General features: G+C 42.8%; 2 protein-coding genes across 2 annotated transcripts in view; one reads left to right on the forward strand and one right to left on the reverse strand.

Annotated features, from left to right (window-relative positions):
• CACNA2D4 (calcium voltage-gated channel auxiliary subunit alpha2delta 4) overlaps positions 1 to 26295 on the reverse strand; it is a 269022-nt gene that overhangs the window by 46535 nt on the left and 196192 nt on the right. The gene's annotated exons all lie outside the window — the stretch shown is intronic.
• LRTM2 (leucine rich repeats and transmembrane domains 2) overlaps positions 7623 to 26295 on the forward strand; it is a 42971-nt gene continuing 24298 nt past the window's right edge. The window contains exon 1 of the mRNA XM_060245779.1: positions 7623 to 8030. The gene's annotated coding sequence lies outside the window, so the exon portion shown is untranslated. The remainder of the gene's footprint in view (positions 8031 to 26295) is intronic.

A 26295-nucleotide genomic window follows, 5' to 3' on the forward strand; every position in this document is an offset into this window, starting at 1 on the left:
TGATCTCTACACTAAAAATGTTTGTCACTCACAACAAAATTATTAAAGCACATACCGCTAAAACCAAAAAAGCTCAGCATAAAAAGATAAAACATTTTGAGCAGCAGCAGGTAATAAAAAGTAAAGATAGTCCCCTGTGCAAGCACCGAGTCCTCACTGACCAATGGGGTGATGTCACATCACGATGTTTTCTTGGCAGACTTTTTGTTATGGGTTTGCCATTGCCTTCCCCAGTCATCTACACTTTACCCCTAGCAAGCTGGGTACTTATTTTACCGACCTCAGAAGGATGGAAGGCTGAATCAGCCTTGCTGGTAATAAAGACAGTCATAAAGAAATACATATAGAGAGATATGTGTAAAAAGCAGGGGGGGGATTTTAAAATTGCATTACAATCTAGCCCTAAAACCAGGCAGAAAATATATAAAAGCAAACATGGTGAAGGAGGAGAAACAAAATTCAGTAAAATACCTGGGGGTGTGCATGGAGATTTTTGCCAGGTGCCTTATGCTTAAATTTAATGAACTGTGGGAAGGGAATTCCAGAGCTGTTGTTTGAAACTCCCTTCCTTCAGCCTGAAAGCAGAGGCACACGGGACCACTTCTCAGAAGAAGAAATTAAGTGAAACACAAGTTCGAAGGTAAGCAGGCAATCCTTCAAATCTGTACATTAGCCTATTAATTCTTGGAACGAATGCTGACATTCAGTTTTGAAGCGGCGCAAAACCACAGAGCAAACTCAGTTTTGTGCACTGAACCTGGCAGCTGCCATCAAGAGCACAGTACATCATTTCTGCTTTTGGAGCCACGGTGGCAGTGTCCTTCATGTCAGCTTTCTATTGCTGGTACATCTCATAGTATCTTTATTATAAAATGATTCTGACTGCTATGAAATGGGGAAGGGAGTTATTTCCCACAGTTGCTTTTTCTCTGAACTTGTAAGCACAAACAGCTAGAAAAGACATGATCTATCTGGATTGAAGTTCTCCAGATGTGGGAGAGTGCATTTTGAACTGGTGTTTTAGGCTAAACGTTAGTTGAGTTACTCTGGGGATTCAATGCAACAGGCCCTTAAAGGTGAAGGTAGTCCCCTGTGCAAGCACCAGTCGTTTCCAACTCTGGGGTGATGTTGCATCACGGCAGACTTTTTACGGGGTGGTTAGCCATTGCCTTCCCCAGTCATCTACACTTTCCCCCCAGCAAGCTGCGTACTCATTTTACTGACCTCAGAAGGATGGAAGGCTGAATCAACCTTGAGCCAGCTACCTGAACCCAGTTTTCACCGGGATTGAACTCAGGTTGTGAGCAGAGAACTTGGACTGCAGTACTGTAGCTTTACCACTCTGCGGCATGGGGTTCTAATGCAGCAGCCCCTTACAACACAATAAAAGCCAGGATCTTATTAGACAAGTTGATAAATGTGAGTTGCATTTAATGTGTGATCCAGCACTTACTGTAAAAATAGAGGGGAGACAAAATCAGCTCCCAAGCATGGTGGCAGGAGAGACTCAGTCATTTCCTCTCTTCCACCCTGTGCACTTGCAGAAAAGGGCTGTGGTGATTGAGGTGTTTGTTTTGGTGCCAGTTCCATGTATCGCCTGGTCAGATTTCAGTTTGAACCCTGTCATCCTGTTCAGCAAGATCCTGCTCATAATAATGCTCTACTTTGGGGTCCCCAACCTTTATGAGCCTGCAACACCTTTGGAATTCTGACATAAGGCGGTGGGCACAATCACAAAATGGCTGCTATGGTAGGTGGAGACAAATCAAAAGCAGCTGTGGCAGGAGGTGGAGCCAGTCACAGAATATCAGGGATTGAGATGGTAAATAATTCTTAATAGTAACTCTTCAACATTTCTGGAAGCAGCTTTATTTAGCAGGGTGCCTTTTAATCCACACCGTCAATCATAAGCCCTTCTGGGCCAAAGCCCCACCTAGCCCCCCCCCCCCTCTAAAAGAGAGAGCCAGTTTAGTGTACTGGTTAAGTGCACAGACTCTAATCTGGGAGACATGGGTTTGATTCCCCACTCCTCACCTGCACCTGCTGTTATGACCTTGGATCAGTCATAACTCTCTCAGAGCTGTTCTTCTCAAGAGTAGTTCTGGGAGAGCTCTCTCAGCCCCACTACCTCACAGGGTGTCTGTTGTGGGGAGCGGAAGGGAAAGGAGATTGTAAGCCACTCTAAGACTCCAAGTGAAGGGTGGGGTATAAATCCAAGCTCCTCCTCCTCCTCTTCTTCTTCCACTTGGTGGGCACCAAATATCAGTAGGCACCATGATACCTACGGCCACCACACCAGGGACTCTACCTTGTTTCCATTTGGAAATAATTGGAAGAACTTGGTAGCATTCCTGGAGATGGGGATAGCCCTACTGCTGGGAAGGCATTAGGCAATTTCTGCCACTTCTAGTCCCCCCCCCTTTTAAAATATGTATACAAGATATGTATGCACAAGTAATAATAATAATAACTTTTATTTCTATCCCGCCCTCCCCGACTAGGCGGCTCAGGGCGGCTAACAACAACTTACACATTAACATAAATAATAAAACTTTAAATTTAACAATTAAAATTAAACATATAAAAACCAGTCAGTTAAGTTAAAATACATAATTTACGTTACACTATATATATATAAATATATCTGGCAGCAATAAAACTGTTATGGCGCTGGTTCTGCCAGTTTAGATAATCTTATAGATGGCGGTTCTTTGTACCAGGCAACTCAGCAGTCAGTGTCATTATAGGCTTGTCTAAAAAGGGCGGTCTTGCAGGCCCTGCGGAACTGGTCGAGGTTCCGCAGGGCCCGCACTTCCTCCGGAAGCTGGTTCCACAGTGCAGGTGCCGCAACTGAAAAGGCCCGTACTCTGGTGTTTTGGAGTTTGACCTCTCTCGGCCCAGGGATGGTCATTTTGTTTTTACCCACTGACCTCAGTGCTCTCTGGGGTTCATATGGGGAGAGACGGTCCCTTAGGTAGGCTGGTCCATTGGGAAATAATTGGAAGAACTTGGTGGAGTACACAACTTATGATAAAAGGTGAAAAGGGTGGGGGAGTCTGAAATACTGTTACAAAGGAGGCAGAGTTTGGTCACTACATTTTAAAAGAGATTCATACACATCTAGGAACAGTTAGCCTCTAAAAAACCCCACAGTTGCTATTTTGAAAATAGAGTACAAAAAGACCCAGGTAGGGGTGAATGTATCATTTATTACCAGTGTTTTGACAAACACTAGCATTCACACAACCAAATTAAAAACTGCACCACTTATAGCAAAGTATTTGCTTGTATTTCTTATCCCTGGATGCTGCAATCAACACCCACCCACCCCTCCACACACGTTTTAGTAACTTGTAAACATTGCCTATATAAAACCACACTATTTGGGAATGGCTTTATGACTAATATCCTTCTGAACCTATTACGTGGAGGCACATTACGGGCTAAAAATGGGGTAGTTTGCTTGTTGATTTGGTCTGGAAAGCAATCTGCTTTGGTACATTCTGTGTTATCCTCTGAAACCGACTCAGGTGAGAATAATTCCCCTTATCACAGCCGGATTGTATCACTGGGAACAAGTATTAGTCAGAACATGCAGCTTTCATAAGTCTGCTGAGCAGTTAACTGCCAGGACTGCTAACCTTGGAAGCACAGGGAGTAACGAAGAGTCTCACGTTTTCACTAAGAGACACTGAAATCCCGACAGATTGTTCAAAAGGAATGCGGGGGGGGGGGGGGGGAGACATGGCAAGGATTCTATTTCCTGCGCATCACAGAAAGCATAAAAAACTCCCACTGAATATAATGATCTGTAGGATGGTCAAGGCACAACAGTAACGATAAAAGGTGAAGATTACCAAGGAGCTGATGTGGAACATATTGACATAAATAAGAAGACAGTAGATGAGTGGGTGAAAAACAACAACGAAAGCATGAAACTTGTAAGTGTAATGATAAAAAGAAGGGAGTTGAAGGCCAGTCAAGGAGTGCTTTCTCAGAGCCCACAGGTAGATATATCAGACGCTGTGCCTGACACTGTGTTGGGTGGATACATGCAATATTTGTAGCTGGCTCTTTTAAATTATGCAGAAATACAGTTGGGAACAGCCTGCCCTTTCTCCTTCTCTGTGCTCTGTGGGAACATATGGTGAAGAAGACACCCATCCATCCTTCACAGTGGAGGCTGCACACTGATATACGAATACTTGGGTATCTTCATCTCAGTCGGAAGGGCTGCATGACAAACTGATCTAGCCACACTAGATGAGATGGAGGAGATCCATAAGCAGGTCTTCTTATGCCTCTATTTTTTAAAAATAAAATAAAATGGGAGGAAATCAACTGGGGAACTGGGAGCGGGAAATTTAATAATCTTCCTTGCCATATTCCTGATCTGAATTGCCCTTCTGAACTATTATTTGTGCCTGCCAGAAAAGTGTGTTTCATCTCTCCCGGGTTTTGTGTATAGTAGCTGGGGCAGGATGGAGCACATGTGTCCTGTAACAAGGAAAGAATTCCTTTCTTCTAGGAGGTGTACACTTTATTACCACCTTGGATTATCACCTCTCATTCTCTAGATTGTAATTGACAGAAATTCCGAAGTAGACAGTGGAAGTATTTGATTATTTATTTTATATAATTTATTGAAACATTTATGCCTCACCTTTCCTCTTGGTTCAAGGCAGCTTACAATAACAAAGTTGTGGCCAGGGCTTTTTTTGATCAGGAACACACAGGAATGCAGTTCTGGCTGCTTGTCGTTAGGGGTGTGTGGCCTAATATGCAAATGAGTTCCTGCTGGGCATTTTCTATAGAAAAGCCCCGTGTGAAACAATGATGATGTCAGGGGGTGTGGCCTAATATGCAATTGAGTTTTTTCTACAAGAAAAGCACTGGTTGTGGCAAACAGGTAGGCCTTGCAGTGCTGACTGAAGATTTCCAGGGAGGGTCCCCAGTCCCCACCTCTTCAGGGAGTCCAATCCACAAAACTAGAGCCACAATAAAAAAGGCCTGGGTTGTGGAGGATGCCAGAAGGGCTACTGGCTGTACATTAAAGCAATCAGATGTTGTGGCACATCCATTTATATAAAACCAACCATAGATTGTCATGATCCATGCAGTCAAAAGCTTTGCTGTGATCTATGAAACACAAGCTGATTTTCTTCTGAAATTCTCTCATACACTCCGGTAACCGACATAAATTTGCAATATGATCTATTGTGCCTTTTCTGAATCTAGCGTTTGTCATTCCATATATGGTAATGAGCTTTGTTATAAGATTCTGAGCATCATCTTGTGAGAAATTAATGTGATAGTCCTATAGTTGCTGCAGTCTTTGATGTCTCCTTTTTTTGAAATTGGAACGTAAATTGAGTGTTTTCAATCTGTGGATCATTGTTTTATTTTCCAAAATTAATTGGCATATTATTTTAAAGATTTTTGATGGACTAGGTGATCAGTGCTGGTTTTTGCATTTAAACTCCATAATAGCTTGGATCCTGCATATTCCAACATGGCCACAAAGATCAACTGAGGATGCTTTCCAGATTATATCAGCTGCATCCCAAATTTAAACTGCATGGACAGATAGAAATATGTTCTGGCTAGCTACTGTACAATTTGCAGCTTCCTTCCCCCAAGACTGTGTGTTCCTCTGGAGGTGCTGCAAGACTCTCAGGTTTGGATTGGTTTTTAACAGTACAGAGGCAAAAATAATTTTAATTGTGTGCTTTTATTTGAGTCTGTGTGTGTTGTTTATAACTGTTGTTATTCATATGATATCACACACTGGTACAGGGAAGGATAAAAAATGAACTAGGTAAAATAAATGAGGGAAGTTGTATCAGCTTTCATACATGTCTGGCCTGGGACTACACTTCGACATTGCTTTTCTTTATGTCCATGCTGTTAATACCAACTCTAGCAAACTCATGACATGCCTGTCCTCATTATGCTGTTATGACAGCTGGCTGAAATACACACACACATTCTTCCGGAGTAACCTTTCAATCTTTTTCATGCTTTCCTAATTGAAATATGTCTGTATCCATCAGCTCTCCTCCCCAAGTGCTTGCCCTACTGTTAAAATGCCATTTTGATTAAAAATAATAAAAAGGGAACTCAAGCAAACACAGTATGCCAAAGGAGTGGAAAGAAGGTGAAGCTGAAAAAATGAAGAGTAATTTGTGCAAGATTGAGTATTGAGGACAGAGGATACTAAAGGCAAATTCAGCGAGAGTGAGAGGTTTGATCAGAAAGGGGGAAAAAATGTCAGGGAACATAATAGGACACATCCCATGGAGATTTACAGAGACATCTCTGACCAGGTTCTGTACTGGAAGACAACGTACACCTTCTGGAGACTCAAGGTGGTAAAATTCATTGCATGTGTGTGAGGTCTCTGTGGGAGGGATCACATTTTCGCATGTTCCCCCACATTAAAACATCTTCCAAACATTAAGAGAGAATGTCAGACAGGAAAGTTTAGCACAGAGCTGCCCCATTTTGCTGCTTTATTATATGCAAGAAGTACTTTCCATAGGAAAGCATTATATCATACATATCTTGAATTCTACCATCTCTGTCTGCATAGTGAGGAAGTTCAGGTTCCATTCACAGCAACACAAAAGACAGAGGAAAGGCCTGACTCATTTGAGCGGTTGCTCAGGAAAACACAATTTGGGATATTTTTATCCCACCCTTCCTCCAAGAGGCTCAGGACAGCATACGTCAGTCCCCTCTCCTCCACTGTGACAACAACCCTGTGAGGTAGGTTCAGCTGAGAGAGAGTGATTGGCCCAAAGACACCCAGCAAGCTTCGTGGCACAATGGGGCATTTGAATTTTAAGAACCTAGTCCAACCTCTTCACCATCACACCAAGCTGGTTCTCCCCAAATCCAAAGCAACGGTGAAGATAGAGATTAGTACCTACCACCCCATCACCTCTGAGTTGCTTTCCATCTCAGGAAAATGAATGGTCAGAGCCAATGTTTCCTCTAAGCTACAGAACCTTGTGAACAAAAATTCTACTTTGTGAACTACTGGTATTAAAGTTGTGAGCTACTGCATAAATCATTATTTTCTGGGGTCATCCTTCCTGAGCTAAGACAAACATGTGTGAGCTGGAGGATAAAACTGTGAGCTAGCTCACACTAACTCAGCTTAGAGGACACTGGTCAGAGCATACATCTGTGCTTCATAGCAGCTTGTGTCAAGCCACTATAGTTGCTAACTCTCTGTGTCAGCCTGCCTTTGGCATGTGGTCAGCATCACCTCCTTTCCACCTCACAGGTTTCCAAAGAGTCGGCCTCTTCTCAGGCTCACTGCCCCTACTCTGTGCCTTCTCCCACTCCCACAGAGAAAACCAGCAGGCATACCTTGCTTTTTTCAATTGTGGGCTTACTGAGAACCGTCTCCTCCTTCCCCTCTCCCTCCCATGTCCCTTCATAACAAGAAGGAGGACACTTAAATCTCTCCCCTTAATCAAACTCCTGCTCGACTTCAATAAGTCTGTTCCAAAAGAGGCTGAAGGGAGTTAAAAGGACTTGCTAGGAGGAGATTAGGCTGATTGTGAGTTTTCCCAGCCCCCTCTACACTCTGGGGATGTAGCTGCATTGTAGAGTCCGCCTGCTTCTCCGGGTCAGTTCCTTCACACCGTGTGATTGTGTGTCTCTATGTGTGTGCGCGCTCTTGTACGTGTGTGTACTGCTGTCATCACAGATGTATCCCCAGCTGTCACTCCACCCTGCTCAGTCTCTCCTTCTCTCTCCTCCCCACTTGGTGCTTTCTCGATTATTCAGCGGACCGCCGTCTCGGTTACACGCAGCAGCCGTCTCCCCTTTGCTCCTCTGCGGTGCTTCCATCAGCTCCGGAAACTCGGCACCATGCAGGGAGAAGGGGGCTGATGCCCAAACGGCGTCCTGCAAAGAGCTTGCCTGCCTGCCGGCCAACTGCCTGCACTGGATCACTGGGATACTCACCAGAGGGTTTGGCAGCAAGTCTGAAAAGACTCCATCCTAGCCAGAGAACAGTAAGTAGCTCTGCGATACCATCTGGCTGCTGGGGAAATGCTTCCACTTACGGTTGCCCTTTGCCACCTTCTTTCATCCAGAGGGCACCCGTTGCGATGGGGAGGGGGGGGATTTTGCCAGACCCTGACCGAACTCTCTGTGTGACATGGTGCTTCTGAGGGAAATCCTGACCAGGCAAGCCACGGGGTACCTGTTTGATTAACAGAGTGCCACATGAGGATTCCAGGACAAACAGCACTTGTGACTAATTCAAGTTAGATGAGAAGGACTAAAGGAAACAACGCATGCCAGCCATGGAGAAAGTACACCCCTTTTTCTAGGGCAGGGGCAGCTCTGAATTGGTAGAGCCTAAATAATTTTGGGTCAATATGATAGAACATATTATACCCCTGCCAGCCCCCAAATCAAGATACATGGGCTCTTCCTGCATCCCTATCAAAGCAATTTCAAATGGCAACGTGTCCAGAAATGAAGGTAGGTGAGTGAGTGGGGGAAAGAGGACCAGTCTAGCTTGTGACAGTTATATGGACATAATTTCTAGGCTAAGCTGCTTTAAAAACAGCTGGGTAGAATGAAGGAAGATGGATAAGGAAGATGACGGAGGAAGAGTTATTTGTGGACTCAGAGCTTGTCTGTAGAAAGTTCAGATTCCAACAAGCAGGATTTTAAATAATGCTCACTTTATAAGATTTGCCGTTTATGCCCTTTTTCTAATAACGCAGCACAGGAGAATTGTGCACAGAGATGCTGTGCAATAAGAGCTGAAAATAGTTATTTAAAGAGTCCCCACCCCCCACCTCAGAGGCTGATCCTTGAAATCTGTGAACCTTTGTGAAGGTGTCAAGCTGATGCAAGAAGCGGAGAGGCAAAATGGACAAAGGCAGTACCAGTCTGCAGCCATTTACAGTTTCTGATATTTAGGAAGGATTTGCTTAAAGTATGGGGGGGGGGCGGGGGAGGAGAGGCACCTGGAGAAAGGAAGGAGGAGAATAAGGGGAGGAAAAGCTTTCTGTTTTTCCCCTTGTGTGCCTGAGAGAGAGAGAGAGAGAGAGAATGCAAAAACAGAGAAATCTGCGTGCTAAGCAAGGCAGTGTGTACACACCGAGGCCTTCCACAGAACAGCCTGCCACAATGCATGCATTTTTTTTGCCAGCCTTTTATTGCCATCTCATTTTAAATAAAAATCCAGGAAAGTTTAGATCTCAGCAGAATGCTGAGCCGGACTTCCACTTTTTACCTGCAACCAGGGAGTGTGGTGATTTGATACTGCATGTTGGCTCATCGTAGAGATAAACCTCAGAAATAATAATGACAAAGACCCTTAGTTCAGAATGCTACATTACATCCATAATCTGTACAACAACCTTGTTAGGCAGGTCAGTAGTACCCTTACTGCATACGGAGGAGAGATTTAAGGCTGAACAACAGTGTCTTGTTTTTACCCTCTGGCAAATTCAATCTTTGAGCTGGGTCCTCCTGGCTCAGAGCTCACACTCTATACCATTACCTCAACTTCCTCTGTACATTGGGAATGACTACTGGATCCTGTCTCATTTTAGTAATGAATCAGACAACAAGCAACAGCAGTCTATCCTAGTCTCTGCTACATAAAAACTGGAGGGGAAAAAAATAGGAGCCGGTTTTGATAAAGCAGCTGCTGTCCAAGGTGCCGTTACACAATACATTGAAAGAGGCCATATTCGTTACACATTAAAAACAAAGCACGCACAGATTTATCACTAAGGTCAAAAAGTCAAGCTTAGGGGTTCTCTTTCCATCTTTTTCAACTCATTCCAGATGCCTATACCACTGTGCTTTGGAGGTTTGCTGTTGGGTCTGTTCTGTATTGTTCTACGTCACCAAGAGTGAACAATATTTGCGAATGAATTAATCCAAGCGCATGCCCAAAGAGATTGTATCCAGGACATCACTGCAGACCTTATAAGCAGATATCATTCACCTGAGGCAGATAAAGATAAGTCTAGAAAAGGGATTCACAGGGAGGAGAGCTCACATAGCAGCTTAATCTTCTAGTGGCATGCCCTCACTCTCAGTGAAACTGAGTATTCCAGTTCCTTTATAAGAAATTCTTCCATTCCTCTTCTCAAACCTCCAATAAATTAATCTACAGTCTCTCTAGCACTCAGATCCTTTGGCAGGAAGTATCAAGATTAAATACAGAATGGTCCGGGCTTTTGCATATTAGGCTACACTCCCCTGATGTAGACAATCCTCCTGGAGCTTACAGGGCTCTTCTTACAGGGCCTACTGTAAGCTATTGGAGGATTGGCTGCGTCGGGGGAGGGTGCAGCCTAATATGCAAAGGAGTTCCTGCTACATAAAAAGCCTTGGGAATGGTAGATGAAATCTGGTTTATGGAGACAACATAAAAGGAAATGGAAAAGCTCATATCCTGGATCTGTGAAACTTTCATGGTGCCATACAGGTGCCAAGGACCCTAAGCAGTCCTTCTGGCCCTTGATACTGGCATGAACAAACCCTTCTTTTGCTTACTTTTGCACCAGGAGGCAGACTCCAGGCCTTCTAAAGTACAAGAATGACTGAAAATCACTTACACCTCAATTTCCCTAGGTAAAGCGAAGACTTAGCCTTGCATCTTAAAACAGACTCACTCTTCAAGGGTGACAAAGTAGGAACATTCATAAATACTATATATGTTCTAGTCCTATGGATTCTCACAGGGCTTTTTTGTAGCAGGAGCTCATTTGCATATTAGGCTCCACCCCCTGATGTAGCCAATCCTCCTGGGGCTTACAGGACTATTCTTACAGGGCTTTCTGTAAGCTCTTGGAGGACTGGCTACATCAGGAGGGTGTAGCCTAGTATGCAAAGGAGTTCCTGCTACAAAAAAAGCCCTGGATTCTCAAAACAAGAGACCTGAATAGGAGGGCAGCTTCACAGGCTTTTCTGAAGATTCAGGCTGCAGGGAAGCAGATCTGCTTGAATAGACTATTCTGCATTAGTTCACCCCACTGTCTTGAGGGCCTCTTAAGTGCCCTTGATGCATATGACATGTACATTTCAAAGCTCTCTCAAGGAAAATCTTGGGGGCCCTGAATGTTCCTGTGGAACATGCTGAACATCAACAAGGCTCTTTTAGAGTTGAGGCATGCAGAGCATTTGTAACACAAAGGTTAATCAAGAGGAGAAAATTCAGGGAGTTAATTGAGGCAGAAAGAGAAATAAGCAAAAAACAGATTTCGGTATAAAAATAGTACAGTTTCAGAATAAGGGTGAATCTTCCCTTGGGATGTTTGCCAGCAGCTGTAAACACAGATTTAAAAGCCCTCAGGAATAAAGGGGACCTGCCATTTAATTGCTGACATCTTTTGCTATCTCACATCCTTATACACATAACAACTTTGTTCACAAAAAAAGTTTTCACAAAACACATGGACCGCAACCTAGCTACTGACATTATTCCAGATGTAAGGGAAACCCTTCCAACAACCTTTTTGAGCTTCCTTTCTTTCTTCCTTCTGGTAAAGTGATTTGTAACTATTTAGTCTGCTGGTGTTCTGGTTCTTATTGAATGGAAGCTGGGAGAAGTGTGGCCACTTGGACTAGGTCGAAATACAATAGAAATAAGTTAAAATAACTAGAAAACTGCAAAAGTGAAGGAATTCTCATCATGAGGTTCTACTATGACATATGTAACAGTATAATGTAGGGCCTTTCTAGTTAAATAATACTAGTTGCATGGCTGCTACCTGTTTGTGCAGGATCCAGATGTCCTTTTGAAGGGTACATATCAACTTGTATGGATATCATATTTTCCTAGCCTTTGAAATACATTATTCTATCACTGGAATGATGGGATTTTCCAGTTAGCACCCTCATTAAAGTCATGAGTGCTTTGTGTCTACATTAACACAACAAGCAAACTATTGGATAATGTTTATCATGTATCAACACAGTGATTTTCCCTCCATCCCTGCACCATTTTGTGACCTTAACATATTATTTTGAATTACTAAGAGGCTGATTGCTTTTGTATTGTATAATTAAATGGATAAGACAATGAGTATGGCTCTCTGTGTCACTCCCTGCAGCATCTTTCCCATTCCCCATCTACTGTGTAGGACATGACTGGTGCCAGATATGAGTTAGAACAAGTGTGATACTAAGAGAGGAAAAAAACTTGCATTTTTGAGGAGTGACACTGCATCATGGTTTTTGTTGTCTGAGGTTGGCATACATAGTGGTTTTCATACCTTTTTTCATGATTGTGCTGCAGGATAAGTTTGACAAGTCTTCTTAAGGCATGTATCTCTTTTTTGCTTGTGAGTTTAAAAATAGTTATGAGAATACCTATGGTTTGGGGCAAAAAAGGTTAAACTATTGCAAGAATGTATGAGGTTGATGCAAGAGGTTTGAAAGAATGTTGGAATCCATAATTCTCATTCAGGTAAGCATTGGCTTGGAAGTGGATTTGGCATGGCAGATTTCAGAATGACTGCCTAAATTTTCAGATCAGGAAAAAAATATTAAATTTTGAGAAGTTTTGAAGTTTGGTGGCATGTTTGGTTCTGCTCTCACTACCACAAGGATGAGCTTGGAACACTGACTCCCTGACCCATATTCATGTGCTTGCTAGGGTTTGCATCTAAGTAAATATTAATTTGACTCCCATACAGTCTCTTTATGGAACTGATGGACAGACAGCAGATGAATATTTTAAGCAAAATAAACAAGACAATCTTTGCTTCCACCCATGCTGTTTTAGCCTGACTCAAAAACCTTAAGTGGTAATGCTGGCATAACTGGCTGCTTTTATTTTGGGCATGAACTACAATAAGTTTTTTTGCGGTGTCTAACCCTAGAACCATTTGGTCCTCTGTTTGATTTAATAAGAACAGGCAGGTGTTGTCATGGTAATCCACTTATTTGCCTCCAGCTCAGGCACAAAGCCAGAAGTCACAGTGGGAGATTTTTCTCAACAACAAATGTGCTACAGGGCAGAGGTGTGGTCCCGTAGCTTGCACACTAGGCAGCCGAATGAAGAAATAAGGAATTTAAATCCAGTGTCATGACACTTCAGTTCTCCTTGGTCATCTCCTTTCTCCCTTGTCTGCTCAGACTATTTTCAGAGGTGAATCTTCAATAGAGCACCTGTGAACATACCAGAAGACTCCTTCCCTCCTCTGCATCATGCCCTATGGCAAACCTGCCCCACACCCAATCTGCACTGCAGACAGGGATCACTCCGGTCCCATGTGGCAAATGCTGTAAGCGCAGTCACAAGAACCCATCATTCTTCCCGCAAGAGAGAATGTTTCCTGTGCTTGCCTTCTGCAGGTGCATGGCTTGCAGCTGGACTAGATGGAATCCTGAATTGCTACTGGCGTAAACCCCATGATAAATGAAACCCAAAGCAGGTAACAAATATAAAAAAACCCATTTAAAAGCAAGATAATATAAAGACCTCAACAATTAAAAACAACAACAGCCAGCAAACTTTTAAAGTTTGCCTTATTTCATCCAGGGAACTGTCTCGTAGGACTAGGGCAGTGTCACCAAAAAAACGTAAGCTGTGGAATGGGCATGTGAAGAGGTTGGAACAACCAACAAATGCTGTTGGGTAGAAATCAGAACAGGAAAGGCGAGTATGATTAACTTTTATATTCTGTTCACAGACACTATCACAGGCTGAGTGCTTCATAAATGTCAAACTGTAACAACACGAGCAAGATTTGACTTTTCATTTGCACAAACAAGTTATTTTCAAGGCAAGATATAAGGCTCAGAATCTGTCTGTTCTAGCTTCTGCACTCCATTCTGGGAGCAGAAAAAAGTCTAGAGAAAATGGGGTACATTGGTTAAGCACACTCCACAATCACTTCTCACTTCCCCACTTTATCCCTAACATGTAGCCTGAAGAAGAATTCAGTACAGTGTGAAAATTTGCATCCTGCATTTTAAACCACTGTTGGTCCAATAAAACAGTGTTTTGTTTTTCTTTCTATCTTGTTTTTTAGGGTCCACAAAGCCAATCTTCTATAAAACAATGGCTAAAACAGAAGCCCACTGTTCTCAGAAGTATGTGTGTGTGATATTCTGAAAGTCTGTTAGAATTCCCCTTGTCTTCTCAAGTTTTCCTACAAATTATAAGAAGACTGCAGATTTATACCCTGCCTTTCCCTCTGAATCAGAGACTCAGAGCGGCTTACAATCTCCTATATCTTTTCCCTCCACAACAGACATCCTGTGAGGTAGGTGGGGCTGAGAGAGCTCTCACAGCAGCTTCCCTTTCAAGGACAACCCCTGAGATAGCTATGGCTAACCCAAGGTATCCCAGCAGCTGTAAGTGGAGGAGTGGGGAACCAAACCCGGTTCTCCCAGAAAAGAGTCTGCACACTTAACCGCTACACCAAAATGGCTCTCTTTAAGGAAAAGCCTCTTACTCTTAGCATTCCCAGAGACTAGTGTAAAAGCTTGGTACAATTCTGTGGTAAAATGCCTCCACCAGAGCCAGGGTGCCCAAGTGACAACCCTTTGTCCCAGGCTGGTCCTGCCACTAGGCAAACTAAGCAACTGCACACTGGTTATCAGGTGTGGTAGGGGGATGCCAGAAGTTAGCCATGCCTAGGGTACTGGATAGTTTAGGGCTGGCCCTGATTTGTCCTAACTCCACTATATATCCACCAGGGAAGGAATTCAGGAATGTCTTGTGTGTGTGTGTGGTTTTCTAGAAAGAGTAGTGGGGGGCAGTGTGAAGTACAAAAGAAAGTTGATCTCTCCATCATTTCTGCTGAGCTCAGAACAGACACCGACCTTCTGTCAAGAGGCGGAGCAAGACAGGATTTAAAATCCTGAGCCAGAGCCACCACTGACCATGAGATTAACCTCCGCAGGAAATTAAAGTGCCTGTGGGAGAAGGCCTTTTTTCTTTCCCACTGAGAGACAAAAAAAAAAATAAAGGATCTGGAGTAGAATTAAAAGGGATGGAGACAAGCTGCCACCCACACACGACCGTTCCTGGCTGGATTCTGGGAAAGATCTCTTCAAAGGAATCCCTCTGTCTGTCACACATGGTGCATTTCTTTTTCTCCAAAGTACAGATGAAGAGAATGATACTTATTCATGTACTTAGATAATGGATCTTATACACTGAGGCCTACTCAAGGAAGCTCAGCTTCCTTCTGTACTAAAGAGAAAGGCACAAAGCAAAGTTAAAGCTGCTTTTGTTCTGCTAAAAGATATATTTATGCTACTCAGCATTAGCGCTATCAGGTTACTCGGGTTCCAGTCTCAATGGAATCAGAAACCTGACCCAGTCCAGTCACAATGGATTAGCCCCTTTCAGCCTCCTGAGTGTTGCTCCTCCGTCACTCTGGATGGATCAGGCTTCCTGATGGCTACCATCTTTGAATAACATCGATGACAGAATTTTATATTAATATTAAGGAGTCTTTTAGATTACTTTATTATGTCTTGTGATCATGATTACTAGTTTTCCTCCTTGTTAGTTTATTTTGGTTTTAAATTGCTTGTAATTTGTTTTGTATTTACTGTCTTGTTTTATTTTGAGCTTAAGACCTTTGGTCAAAGAAGCTAACAAATAAAAGGAAAGGAATAACACTGATGAGTGAATCTGCTAACCTCCAGAATTAGAAGTCTATACGTTCAGAGATGAAATCATTGAAGGCTCTTGGGACACCTTCAGGAATAACAAATTTATTATAACTTTACATGAGACTGAACCCATAAAAATGTATGAAGTGCTGCGCTGACTTGGCAGAAAGATTTATATCTAGAGCTACACACAGCAGAAGGAGGGAGGGAGGAGCTATTATTTGCTAATATTACTACAAATCTCCAGTTTTTCTGAACAATTGTATTGGCATTTGTTAGTAAGCATGAGAAATTTGAGAGCTACACAGCTCTGTACAAGAAGAGAGCAGAAAGTCAAGTTTCCTAGGACAAAGTGTGTTACTTTACAGAATGCTGCAGGTCAAAACAATATCCCTTCCACTCAGAGTGAATGTAGACCACTCTCAACTCAGCTGCCGACTTGAAATCCACATGCTGATTTGACACAAATTGGTTTAGGACTCAATAGAGACTTGAGGTGGTGGTTAGCTCATTACAAAAAGTAATTTCTCCTCCTTATAGGTTTGTGTATACTATTTAGACATATTTTCTCAAGAGCTGGCAGTGTAACATACCTCATTCTGGGAAACTGGGCCTTCTGACCTTTCCTTTTAATAGCTTCTTCCCCCACACCCTTCTGCTGTTTGCATCCATGGGAATAAATCTTCCCTCTAACCAGAAGTAACTTCAGGCATCTGACAAAGTAAGCTCTGCCTCGTGAAAGCTCATACTGTAATGTCACTGTTAGTCTTTAAGGAGCCAGAAGACTGTTTTGTTGTTTTGGATGGCGCATAAGACACCTACCCCTTTAGACATGGCATGGCAGATAATATACAGATGCAGGGGTGGAATTCTAGCAGGAGCTCCTTTGCATATTAGGCCACACACCCCTGATGTAGCCAATTTGTCAAGAGCTTACAAGGTTCTTTTTTTGTAAGCTCTTCAAGGATTGGCTACATCAGTAGGGTGTGGCCAATTATGCAAAGGAGCTCCTGCTAGAATTCCACCCCTGTACAGATGTATACAGATCACTTGACAACATAGCTGCCCCAGCAACAGGAAGCACTTCAAAGAACAGGAATCTATTATACAAAGAAGTTGGCTTTGCTGTCACTGATGCAACACCACAGTTGTTGTGGAATGCTGATGAAAATCTAGGTGGTCTGTTTAAGATCAGTACACTGCTTATGTTGGCTGTGAGGCTGGATGTTCTGATCCATGGCCAAAGTAGAAAAGACTCTCTACACTGTGCTGCATATTACAAGTGATATGCAGCTCTTTCTCAGCTTTTATGGGTCTTGATGGCCCATACCTGCAATATACTCTGTGATGAGCTTGAGGTAAGGGATGTGTCCAGAGGAGGGCAAGGAAGATGGTGAGGGATCTGGAGACCAAGTCCTATGAAGAAAGGTTGAAGGAACTGGATAAGTTTAGCCTGGAGAAGAGACAATTGAGAGGTGACATGATCACCATCTTCAAATACTTGAAGGGCTGTCATATAGAGGATGGTGTGGAGTTGTGTTCTGTTGCCCCAGAAGGTTGGACCAGAGCCAATGGGTTGAAATTAAATCACAAGAGTTTCCGGATCAACATTAGGAAGAACTTCCTGACAGTTAGAGCGGTTCCTCAGTGGAAGGGAAAGGATGACAAGAGCATGTGTGGATTTTGTACTGTTTTAGTTTTGGAAGACAATATTGGTTCCATATGTTCTGTGGAAGTAGTCTATCTCTTGGTTTGCCATTGATAGATATATTAAGGTATCTATTGCTATGTAACTCATTATTAAAGCAATGATTCTCAGAGATTCACAACACCTATAAATCCAAATGAATTACGACCATGGAGCTATGTTTTTTTTTTAGCTCCTCTAAGCATTAAAAGCAACAGGATGAGGATTTCACAGCACTGGCTCTAAAACGAATGGCCATGTCAAATAATAAATTGTTTCCTACTTTTCTCATTAAATATTCGGCTAACAGATACCTATGCATGGCAAGGCACTACACAAAGGACTCTAGAATAGACAGTTTCTAAAATGAGGGGTGCAGGCACCAATCCTTGCCAAGAAGTACACCCTTGGGAGTGGAGACATGGCCTTAAATCCCAGATTTTTTGGGGGGGGGGATTTTGGTTAAGCAATGGTAATAGAAACATCCTCTTCACGTACCCAGAGGCATTCACGTATTTATTACTTCACATGTTCCAGAAATTAGAACATATTGTGGCTCAAATGATAAAACTCTCAAGCAAATCATTCAGAAGTCTTTAGAAATGCTTGGTTTTGTGAGGATTATAACTTCCAATTGCTTGAAAGCAATGCTTTACTTTGTCAATAATGATGTTCATGCTTTACATAAACATATGGGCTGTTAATTCAAAGGTAGGAAGGATCAGAAACTTTCTGACTTCAAGCATTCCCTGGGGATCTGACTGGGAATACAAAACACCCCCTAGCAGAATGAGCATCTCTATTATGTTGCAAGAACATATGTGAATGTAATATAGTTTTGTTGAGTGCATGCCATGAGATTTTTAATTGACTGTGCCTAGCTCATGTGTTGGTAGAGAGGTTTTATTACCATGCATTCCTGGTTTCAGAAATGATATGCCTTAATAATTTTGACTGAGCAACCCTGCTACTGTATCTTTAAGGAGAAGTGGGACAAGCAATTTACCTTTTGCATCTTGTTGTTGGTTGTGTAATACTTATATATGTATACAGCTTCATACATGTCATTCACAAATCTCTTTAATATCTCTGTAGATAGGCCAGGGTGGGTACCCTGATATTGCAGATGAGGGAAGGGGGAAACAGTAACAGCTTGCTTAGAGTCACTAACAGTGCAACTCTTTGCAGATTTGCTCAGAAGTAAATCCTACAGAGTTCAACTGGACTTGCTGTAAATACAATTACACCCTTCTACGTTCATTGAGTTCAATGGAGTTAGAAGGGCATAACTGTTCCCAGGCAGTGTTCCCTCTAAACTGAGTTAGCATGAGCTAGCTCACAGATTTTTAGCCTCCAGCTCACAAGTTTAGGAAGAATGACCCCAGAGCACACTAATTGATGCAGTAGCTCACAACTTTAATGCCAGCAGCTCACAACTTTAATACCAGTAGCTCACAAAGTAGAATTTTTTCTCACAAGGTTCTGCAGCTTAGAGGGAACACTGTTCCCAGGACTCACTGTTAGTCTGTGGCCAGCTTGAGGTTTTAATTGAGAACTTTCTCACTCCCACATGCTCTTAGACCATAAACCAAACAGTTCTCAAAATACAAAGGTGGGGAAATATTTATTTAGACCGCTAACCCTGTCATCTTACTGAAAATTACAACTGAAAGCTAATACACATCCAGATAAAACCTGACTATATATATGCTAAAATCCCATTCTCATAAATATGTAACCCTCAAAATTTAAATAATCCCATGGAGTTACATGTGAAGTAACTGGTCTTTGATCTTTTCCAACCAAGAACTACTTTTTACTCCAGGCTGCTACAGAAGAATTTTTTTTTACTGTGTTATGTTCCTCTTTCTGCTTTTCTCTTGCCTCCCCATTGTTCTCTCTGTCCCACTCACCCCCAAGAAACAATATGGTGGTGGTGCCTACATAGGATTACTAGCCTTTAACTAGGCCTTGGAGATCTGGAATTACAATTGATTTTCGGACTACAAAGAGTAGTTTCCCTGGAGAAAATGGCTACTTTGGCGGATGGACATGGTGGCTTTATATCCCAAGTCCCTCACCAATCTAAACTCCTCTGCCCAGGTTCCACCCCTAAATCTCCAGGAATTTCCCAACTTGGAACTGGCAGCCTTATCTGTAACCCAATTTTGGCCCCTCCTGAACTACTGTTATTTATTTATTTTAGCACATTTTTATACTATACTTCCTTCAAAGCATTCAAGATGACACGCGGGAGTCTTTCCACTTCGAGACAAGTGAAGCTGAGAGAAAACAAGGGGCTCAGTGTCAGCCAGTGAGTTTCATGGTGGCACAGGATCTGAACCTGGGTCTCTTCAGTTGCAGTCCAGCACTCTAACTACAACCCCACATTGGCACTTACTAAATTAAGACCACTAAATCAAGTTATACCAACAGGCACACATTGGCTGACAACAGATGGCCAGCTTGGGATGGATGAGAGGCATCTCAAATCGGGCTGGCTCAGAAAGAACCATCCCAAACCTTCCACACACTCCCCTGAAAGCCGTCCCCATCCTGTCCGCAGGATATCTTTGGTGTGATCAGAAGGCTGTTGCGCACCATCCCTGCAGCTTGGTTTGGGTTTCTTTTTTCCACGCATTTTTTGGTTAAGTGCATGTGCGCTCATGTGCCCATGCACCTATGTGCTTGAATTCAATATATTTTTTTAACAAAAAAAGCTCAAAGCGGCTTGGGGTGGCTTAGTGGGTTCACACTGCCAAGGTGCCTCACTTGTGTGCTTCCGCATCCAGATGCCGAAGAGGTGACTGGCATGCAGCTCAGAAATTTGCTACCACTTTGAAAGTGGTAGCTTTTTGAGCCGCTCTGAGGACGCTGGAGGACGGGGTGTGTATGAGATGGGGACGGGTGTATGCGTTTGGAAAGGTTTTTCATGTCGATTTCTGAGGCGTCTCTGAGTCTCCCCAAACTGCCTGTCTGTTATCAGCCATCATGTTTTACCTACTTATAAGGTACTTATAGATACAGGAGATATTGTATCATGGCATTTTGATGAGATCATATCAGCTGAGACATCCTGGCCCAAAAGGCAATGTTGTTATAAAGCCTTTTAAAAAATTAACACAGCAATCAAATCACACAGACTCCAAAGCCATAGCACCAGAAACCTCACTGCATATTCATATTGAATAAAGTTTGAGTCCACTGGCACCTTTAAGATCAACAGAGTTTTAGACTGGGTATAAGCTTTCATATGCATGCATACTTCTTCAGATATATCGAAGTGCGCTTGCACACAAAAGCTTATACCCAGATTAAAACTGTTGGTCTTAAAAGTACCACTAGACTCAAACTTTGTTCTTCTGCTTGAGACCAACATAGCTATCCAGCTGAATACATATTCATATTGTATGGCACCTAATAGACCTAAACTAGGCCTGCATAATTTGTGATCCACCAAGCCAAATGTAGCCCACTATCCTGACAGATCATTTTAATGATCAGGGAGAGGCTGTGGCTTAGTGGTAGAGCAACTGCTTGCTTCCAATGTCATTTTATCTGGGACCTCCATTTTGGAATCATGGGTGTTGAGATTGTTTGTTTGCACTCTCTCCAGGGAGTCAGACCCACCAGCATCTCCCTGGGTTCTCTCTTAAATCATACCCTTCCCAGTTGGAACAGCCAAAAAATTTTCTCCTAGGCCTTCTAGCTTCAGGCATAAGGTTATTACTTAAGGTTGGTTCTTTGTGGGATTCTCATGTTGGATCAAAGATCTTAAAGTAGGATCCTGGAAAAACCTGGCTACCACTACATCAAAGGTCCTAAACCTTTCCCCTTCTGCCTGAAGCAGAGAATTAAAACACAGATCTTTTCTTTTCCCACCACCCCAATTCTTACAACAGGGAATGAAGAAACCGAGACAAAAATACTGAGGCTAAAGTAAATAATGGCAGAGGAGAACAGACAGAGCAAACAGAGTAGAACAAGGCAAACGAAAGAAAGGGCGGGAAGGAAAACACAGGCCAGCGATGCCCAAGGGCGCCAAAGATGCAGACGTGAACCTCCCCACAACTCTAAATTTGTCATGAAAATTGTTGGGTTGTGGTTCACAAACCAAGGTTCATGCTCATTCCTATTCATGATCCTTCCACAAACCTCCATGTGGTTTTCTGGATGTTCGTGGGGCTTGCGGTTGAAAGGGGGGGGGGGACCAAGAGGGATTGTTAAAATGGCTTGCATTCATTTCCACCTAACATTGGGGCTGGTGTACCCACCAGCTGAAATGACTTGCTGGTTCTGTTGGGCTGTCCGGTCTGAACCAGGCTGCCCAGCAGAGCCCCAGCCCACGAAGTTAGTGTTACAAATTTTGGTACTTGCTCCAAAGCTGAAATGATTTGCTGGCTCTGTTGGACTGTCCGGTTTAAACCAGGCTGCCCAGCAAAGCCCCAGCTAAGGCTGAGGCAGCCCACCTTGAAAAAGCCATTTAAAGGGAAGGGACCATTTCTTTAAATGGCTTTTGCACAGTACACTGCATGAGTGAAGTCCAAGCAGCAAGTTCACCTGGAAGTGAATGAACTTGCCAATTGGACATCACTTGCACGTGGCGGACCTTGCAAAAGTCATTTAAAGGGAACACCCCTTCAAATGGCTTTTGAAAGGCATGTTGTGCTCAAATGAAGTCTGAGTGGTGAATTCACTGGGTCATGATCTTCATGAAATGCACCGGTTAGGTAACTGGGGAGGGTTGTGAAGGTTCATGGTTCATGAGGCCCCACAAACCATGAACCAAAATGAACCTCTATTTTCCCAGTTTGTGCCCACCCATAGACACTGAAGAATCCAAAAGCAATATAAAGAGTAAAAAAGAAAGAAACTCAAGAAAAGAGCAAAATAAAATTTAGTTAAACAAGCAACAAGAGATAAATAATATAAATAAATCTGATAAATCCGATAAATAAATATCAACAAAGACCGAGATTAAAAGTAAAATAAATGAAATTAAAGTGTCCAAAATAGAGCACAGCTTCAGGACATTCGCTCACTCGAACTGGATCAGGGTCGCTGTCACAGCACATACTTGGTATTCAGAAGGTCCAGGTTCAATTTCTGGCATCTCCCATTAAAAGGACCCAGGTAATCAGTGTTGTGAAGCACTCCAACCTGAGACCCTGGAAAGCCACTGTCATTCTGAGTAGACAATACTTACTTTACTTTACTTTAATTTTTCTATTAATACCCTGTCCTATCCCGCAAGCGTTTGTGTTCGCTGCTGGCACATACTGCAAATTTAGGGAAATTGTCTCAAACTCAGGAAGAGTTGTCTTTCTCATCTGATCTGCCTGCCTTTCTTTTCTAGTAGCACAGCAAAGCATGCTGGGGACAGATGTTGCAAACTGCTCTGTCCTGCTGTCCCTGCTTCTGCAGCTCCATCATAAGAACATAAGAGAAGCCATGTTGGATCAGGCCAATGGCCCATCCAGTCCAACACTTTGGCCCCCCCCCCAAAAAAACCCAAGTGCCATCAGAAGGTTCACAAGTGGGTCTAGAAGCCCTTCCACTTCCCAAGCACCAAGAATACAGAGCATCACTGCCCCAAACTGTTCCAATAATATACCGTGGCTAATAGACACTGATGGACCTCTGCTCCATATTTTTATCCAATCCCCTCTTGAAGCTGGCTATGCTTGTAGCTGCCACCACCTCCTGTGGCAGTGAATTCCACATGTTAATCTCCCTTTGGGTGAAGAAGTACTTCCTTTTATCCATTCTAACCCGACTGCTCAGTAATTTCATCGAATGCCCACGAGTTCTTGTATTGTGAGAAAGGGAGAAAAGTACTTCTTTCTCTACTTTCTCCATCCCATGCATAATCTTGTAAACTTCTATCATGTCACCCCACAGTCAACGTTTCTCCAAGCTAAAGAGCCCCAAGCATTTTAACCTTTCTTCATAGAGAAAATGTTCCAAACCTTTAATCATTCTAGTTGCCCTTTTCTGGACTTTTTCCAGTGCTATAATATCCTTTTTGAGGTGTGGTGACCAAAATTGTACACAGTATTCCAAATACATGCCTCTCAACTTGACTCCTCAGTTATATGGCATTCCAACGATGGTCCTTGATATTCTCTCAAATCTCAAACTTGGGCAGTGATGTACTAAAAATAAAGCACCCTTCCTTAGCTTATAAAGTTTAACCTTGCTTAATTTTGATGGGTGGGGGCGTGGCTCAGCGGTAGAGCATCTGCTTTGCATGTCAAAAGTCCCAGTTCAATCCCTGGCATCTCCAGTTAAAAGGATCAGGAAATAAGTGTTCTGAAAGATCTCTTACTCACTGCGAGTCAGAGAACTCAGTACTGACCTTGATAGACCAATGGTCTAACTTAACATAAGGCAGTTCCTGTGGCTTCATAATCAGTAGGGTTGCCAGCCCTGGTTTGGAAAATACCAGGATATTTTTTTGGGGGGTGTGGAGCTTGGAGAGGGTGGGATTCGGGGAGGGGAGGGACCTCAGCATAGTACAATAGTACAGACCAGCCTCCGAAGCAGCCATTTTCTCCAGGGAAACAGATCTCTACAGTTTGGAGATCAGTTGTAAAAGGTTCTCCTGGAAGTTGGTAACCCTAAATCAGCAAAAGTAACATTTTGGCTGCACTCCTGTACATACCTATTTGCGATTAAGTGTCATTGATTTTAGTAGGGTTTCAAAATACTTTAAAACCTTGAACTATATTTTTAAATGAGTCAAGTTTGTACATTTCTAGCTTCTCTCAAAATGATGCAGCTCCAGTTGCAATAACCACGCTTCCTCCCACACCCTTTGCTTTAACTTCTCAGATCTCTAAAATTGCAGCGCTATACTGCAGTATGAACAGCAAACTCTTCTCTCCGTCCATATTCCAATAATTCCTCCACTCAAAATGACATAGCACTTGTCTCAAGCCCACCTGAAATTTCCAGAGGGATGCTGTACAGAGAAGAAATGGTAAATTTCAGCTCCTCTCACTAAGGCTGTTTTACTGAGTTCTTCAATTGGGACTACAATTTAAAGCACCTGTATGTGTTAATGGGGCTAGAATATACAGTTATTTCTACATGTGAAATACTGAAAGCAAAGCATGGAAGGGGCAGAAAAAAACCTCACTCACCTGACCAATTTGAAACTTGACCACTTTGTTGTGGGCCCTGATTTCCTTAAAGAAATCAATCCAGTGAATGAGTGGCTTCTTATATTTCCTGGAGATTTTATTTTTCCAGCTGCTAACGTTGTTGGGGCTTTTTTTTTTTTAGCAGGAATGCAGTTCTGGCTGGCTTGGCATCAGGGTGTGTGGCCTAATATGAAAATGAGTTCATGCTGGGCTTTTTCTACCAAAAAAGCCCTGAACATTGTTAAATAAATAACTGAGCAATGACTGAAGCCAGACATCTTACTATTCAAAACCAAATCATGGTTTGGTGGTACTGGTCCAAGAAGACCTGTTACTGCAACACAGATGAAGGCAAGTCTAAGATATTTACTATTCAGTTGCATGGATCAGCAACCACAAGCAAAGATATACATGGAATTAGCTCAGGTCTGCTCACACAAGACCTTGTGCAAGACCTAGCAGTTTCCTCTCTATATCTTACAGTGCCTAGAGGGGATTCAGGGAGGGGAACAAGCAGAAAAATTATTCAAAATGTGCTATGTTTAATAGTGCAAGGGGCTAGCATGAGGTTTGTTTGTTTTTTTACACTTCCACAAGAAATCTAGTGAATGTGTATCCAAGTTAATGTTTTTAAAATTCTATTTTACTTTAGTTTGGCTCTAGTGATTTTGTTATGCACCCTGAATATTATGGAGTGAACAGCCTAAAACAAAACAAACAAAATTCTAGAGTAGCAGTCTACAAGGTTTCCAGACAGAGGACACCTCCTTAAACCTAGCTTGTGGAACACTTTTAACCTGTGTATTTGTGTACCTTTATTATACCTGTCTATCCAGACTGCCTCCACTCTCCCCCTTTCTCCTTCTCTCTGTCCACCTCTCTCCTTTCCTCTCCCCACCCCTCTGCAAAAGATGGTGCTGCTAATTAATTCTACTGTAGCTCAGGTTGTCACCCAAATGCAAATCAGAACTCACAGACTGAAGACTGATGTCTAAACAAATAGGTAAATAAACAAGCAATCCCCTTAAGGAAAAATATCTCAGCTAGGGGTTTACTTGGCTTCTTAAAAGTATAAAAACACATACAGGCTTTTTAGTGACTCGGCAGGTTCTGTTCACCTGCACAAAGAGGGCAGAATGGAGTTCCATTTCTGTTTTTAATCAAAAAGCAGCTGCAGGAGATTGTAATCAGGAGTGAAGAGAAGGTGAGCAGGGAAAGACTGAATAACCTTTTCCTGGCAGACATTTTCCCTCTCAGCCTTGCCCCTCTCTAGATGCCTGTTTGTATCAAGAGGAAAAGAAGCTTCGGAAAGGAGCATGGCTAACATTGGGGAGACCCAGGTTCGAATCCCAATTTTCCCATGGAAGCTGGTGGAGCCAGAAGCAAGGCTGTGACAAGTATAACTGAACTCCAAAGAGAGTTCCGGCCATCACATTTAAAGGGACTGCACAGCTTTTAAATGCCTTCCCTCCACTGGAAATAATTAAAGATAGGGGCACTTTCTCTTGAGGCTCATAGAATTGGACCCCCTGGATCAATCTTTTTGAAACTTGGATGTTTTTTTGAAGAGAGGCAAATTTGGTGCCTCTACTTCAAAAAACAATCCCCCCCATAGCCCCAGATACCCATGGATCAATTCTCCATTATACCCTATGGGAATTGGTCTCCACAGGGAATAATGGAGTGCCCAGTAACATCCCCCCCCTGTTTTCTGATGACCCTGAAGTGGGGGAGGGCCTCTAAACCAGGGGATCCCCTGCTCCCACCTGGGGATTGGCAACCCTATTGCCGGCTGGCCGATCTAGGGCCAGGCATACACTTTCAGTCTAACCTACC

The sequence above is a fragment of the Heteronotia binoei genome, chromosome 8 (genome assembly GCF_032191835.1).
Source record: "Heteronotia binoei isolate CCM8104 ecotype False Entrance Well chromosome 8, APGP_CSIRO_Hbin_v1, whole genome shotgun sequence".
Lineage (NCBI taxonomy): Eukaryota > Metazoa > Chordata > Lepidosauria > Squamata > Gekkonidae > Heteronotia > Heteronotia binoei.